The sequence below is a fragment of the Rhinopithecus bieti genome, unplaced genomic scaffold (genome assembly GCF_001698545.2).
Source record: "Rhinopithecus bieti isolate Rb0 unplaced genomic scaffold, ASM169854v2 scaffold_12925, whole genome shotgun sequence".
Lineage (NCBI taxonomy): Eukaryota > Metazoa > Chordata > Mammalia > Primates > Cercopithecidae > Rhinopithecus > Rhinopithecus bieti.
This window is the reverse complement of record NW_016807300.1, coordinates 205,651-209,842: the sequence shown is the minus strand read 5'-3', so window position 1 is coordinate 209,842 and position 4,192 is coordinate 205,651. Positions and strand designations below refer to the sequence as shown.

The 4,192-nt window shown below is 36.6% G+C and overlaps 1 long non-coding RNA gene across 1 annotated transcript in view; it reads left to right on the top strand.

Annotated features, from left to right (window-relative positions):
- LOC108535217 (uncharacterized) overlaps window positions 1-2,909 on the top strand; it is a 26,936-nt gene extending 24,027 nt beyond the window's left edge. The window contains exon 3 of the long non-coding RNA XR_001887167.1: window positions 2,820-2,909. This is a non-coding gene — a long non-coding RNA (uncharacterized LOC108535217). The remainder of the gene's footprint in view (window positions 1-2,819) is intronic.
- The last annotated feature ends 1,283 nt before the right edge of the window (window positions 2,910-4,192 follow it).

Genomic DNA, 4,192 nt, shown 5'->3' with positions numbered 1-4,192 from the left:
GGGGCCTATCATGGGGAGGGGGGGGGGGGGAGGGATTGCATTGGGAGTTATACCTGATATAAATGACGAATTGATGGGTGCTGACGAGTTGATGGGTGCAGCACACCAACATGGCACAAGTATACATATGTAACAAACCTGCACGTTATGCATATGTACCCTAGAACTTAAAGTATAATAAAAAAAATATGATTTTAAGAATCGGGAGGCTCTTATTGGAATATTAGAATTACGCATATGCAAATCATTGCACTGAAGATATCTCCACTTAGTCTGTACCTCCGTCTACACCTTGATTTCTGCTACTTCCTTGGCCCCCAAGTATGTGATTCCCTAAATCTATGCATTTCCACGTCTTCATGCTTTGCACACGCAGCTTCTTCTGCCTAGAATATTCTTGCCTCATTACTCACCCTAATCATTTCTACCCTTTCTTCTAGAGGCTATTCAGGAATTACTTCCATTGGGTAAATCTGTCCTAATCATTCTCTACTCCCCAGATGAAAGATCAACTACTTCCCTAATCACCCCATCCACCATTTGTCTTCAGAGTACATTGGGTTTGCCTCTAATCTTACAGCATCACAAGGATTTTTTTTCTCATCTGTTTACATTTTTACTTTTATCTCTTGCCAGCAATAGCAATAGAAATTCAACAAATGCTTGATGAGTAAATATATAAACGAAACAATGAATGAATGAATTTGGCTTTCTTTGGCTTCAGTCCTTTCATTATAAAACGTCTATAAAATATTCTCTACAAATATTTTTTCATTCCACAGTAAGTGTAGTATTTGAAAATGTGTTATTTACAAAAGCTGGCAGAATAGATGAAATCCCTTCTCACATAAGAGTGTGCAATTGTTTTCATAACCAGTTTAGACAACACTGAATAAACTCACACCCACTCTACCTATAACATCTCTGCTCTGATGTTAGCAGAATTTCTAAAAGCAAAGTAAAGTTATTTACAAGTTATACCACTGAGAATTGAAAATGTTATAACTGATACATTATTTTGAAAGAAAAAAAGTTGAGGTGCCTTTATTCAGAATTAAGTGGAAATAGCTTTGCTGATTCATAGGAATAAAATACATCCTGCACAAGTGGAAAACTTCAACAATTTTCATACATTTAATGGTTTACCTTAATTTTTTGCTTGAATTTGTTGTGAATTTGAAAAATTATGAAACCATTTTTTGTATATTGAATGGATCTATTGCTGAAAAGAAAGTCCTGCTTATACATTTGTATTTAATTAATGTAATTAGTTATTTTGTTGTTGTTGTTGAGCTGTAGTCTCACTCTGTCTCCAGACTGGGAGTGCAGTGGCACGATCTCAGTTCACTGCAATCTCTGCCTCCCAGGTTCAAGCGATTCCCCTGCCTCAGCCTCCTCAGTAGCTGGGACTACAGGTGTGCATCACCATGCTGGGCTATTTTTTTGTATTTTAGTAGAGACGGGGTTTCACCATGTTGGTCAGGATGGTCTCAATCCCTTGATTTTGTGATCCTCCCGCCTTGGCCTCCCAAAGTGCTGGGATTACAGGCGTGAGCCACTGTGCCTGGCCTGCTTATAAGATTTAACACAATAAATGGTATTCATTTGTTAATCACCCAAAAATATATAGAACATCATATTAGATAAGTAGATACAAAAATTTTAAAGTTCTGATCTGTGCCTTCAATTTGGGTATAATAATAATGATTATGGACAGGCATACACAGAACTGTTAATACAAGAAAACCCAAAATGAAGTATGCACTGTGGATTGTTTTAAGAGTTTCGCAGATTTTGTACAATCCGATATTCTCAATAATGGTGAAGTAGGTAACATTCTTTCACATTTGAGGAAACACGAGTATGGAGACATTAAGTAACTTGCCCAAGGACACACTGTAAATAGAGAAGCTGCTACTGGCTGTGTGAATCTAGAGTTCAAGTTCTTAAGATCTATGCTTTATAGGTGATTAATTCTGTCTTGAAGTTTTATGCTTTGCAGATAATTCGGATGTTAGCTGCAGCCCTACTCAAAAGACATTCTCTTTACAGGCAATAAATTAGTCAAGTCATAGAGATTAAACAACAATTTAATAAAAATATTGATGTGATTGCAAATCAGGAAGAATTTGACTGTATTTTAGGTCGTGCTAAAACTGGAAAAGTAATTGAAATCAGAAGATGGCTTTGAAAGATAAGATTTTAAGCACTCAATTTATTCACTCATTTCTGCATTTTCTCTATGAAGGACTGGGAGCCTACTCTGCAAATCTCTGTTGCAAGTACTGAGGATAGAGTAGTGAACAAGATAGAGAAAAACCCGTGCTTGTGAAGATAACTTTCTAAAAAGAATGACAGACCATAAATATATATGTAATATATGCCAGATAGTACCAGGCACTCGAAGGAAAAAGAAAGTGGCTAAGTAATAGAATAGTTTGATGTGAAGAATTCCACGGTATAGGCTCTATCATGATTTCTCCCTGCCTCAAACGTGATATCCCAGCAACATCAATCTGCTAATCATTTCCTTGTATACTTCCTGGTATTTTTAACCCTCCTCCCCCTATCTTTTGTGTCTGCTGTAATGGGAATTCCTTTTTCCCCATTGCTTTTAAATACATCTGACCCTTTTAAGTATCACAGAAATCTTTCCTTAGGTAAAATATTATGTTCCCCCAAAAGATTATCTCTGCTTAATTCCCTCTGATACTGCCTCGGTATCTTAGGCTTAGCATCACCTCTCGTCACACCTCTTGCCTTGATAGCATGTCTCATCTTACATTTTCTTATTTTTTCATTACTTTGTTCCTTCATAGTGCCTCATGCAGAGGAGACATTCTACAAATGTTTTGGGAATGGAAAGTAAAGATATGATAGAGGTGAAAGAGAGAAATGGCATTTGGAATTCTCCCTTCAGAGATCAAAGTTAACAGTACGATGACATGGCATCCAAGGAAGACGGAAATAACTGATTTCAAGAAAGTGAAATTTCTGTAATTTACCAGCTATTTAAAAGCCAACAAAACAAACAAGGGTGTATTTGTCTTCATCTGTTGGGGAAAAATTATTTTTTTTCATTGCTCACTTCAACGTGGGAGCAATGAGAGATGAGAGACACTAAGAAATGAGTGTAGAAATGAATATTTTTGCTCATTCTGCTACAACATATGATACTTAGTAGAAACAGATTCCTGAATTACTACACTTGAAACACAATCACATTTTACTAATTAATGTATTATATGCTATATGCATACTCTAAATGTTGAAAGCTTAATATTCCAGATTGTATAAGAGATTTTGAGGCATGTTATTGTATATACAGATAACATAAATAGGGTTACCATCCTTATCCAAGGGTTACTTAGAAAAGAAACCAATACAATTTTTGATATATAATTAACGGCATTGTCTTCTGACAACATAATTTCTTATACACACTGCTTTTACCTTAAAAATTGTTTCCAGATAAACAACATTTTTTCCTCTTCTGCATTTTATTTTGGAAAATAAAAGGCATCTTTATGTTTATCCTTATACTTAGAGATAACTCAGCTTCATCTTGGCGCACTTTCAGGCAAAATTCAAATAAATTAATTTGAGGGATGTCAAAATGCCCACCAGCCTAATAACTTAACAACCTCTTAAGATGCCGGTGGGTTAGAATCAAAGACCTACATCGAAGGGAATGGTGGGGAACACGGCAGGAGGGAATTTTGTCTCAATATCCTTTCTTAGAAGCATGCTTTCTATGCTGAGCTGCATACAAACAACTGGCTTCAGAGAGCTACCTTTTACTCAAACTTTAGGACAGTATTATTCGTTCAATTGCAATGTTGACTATTATACATACAATTGACATAAAGCCTCAGGACACTCAGTCTTCTGTTACTGAATTTATGGAATATGAGCTTTCCTGCTGGGATCAAGACACCATCTGTAGGAACTGGTGTTGTGAACCCACCTCTGGGTTACTTTAAATGGAACCACATGGCTCTGGCTTGTAGATCTCAGCGGTATCTGTGGCTCATGCTGATTTTCCACCTATAGTGGGCTATGAAAATTCACTAGTCTTAATTTCAGAGTGAGACATAAGTGGGGGCGGTTAGATTGGTAGCATCTCCATTACCAAATCAATCAGTCCATGGTTGTCAGCAGTATTTCTAGAGTTTGCAACCTGTCTGAGCCT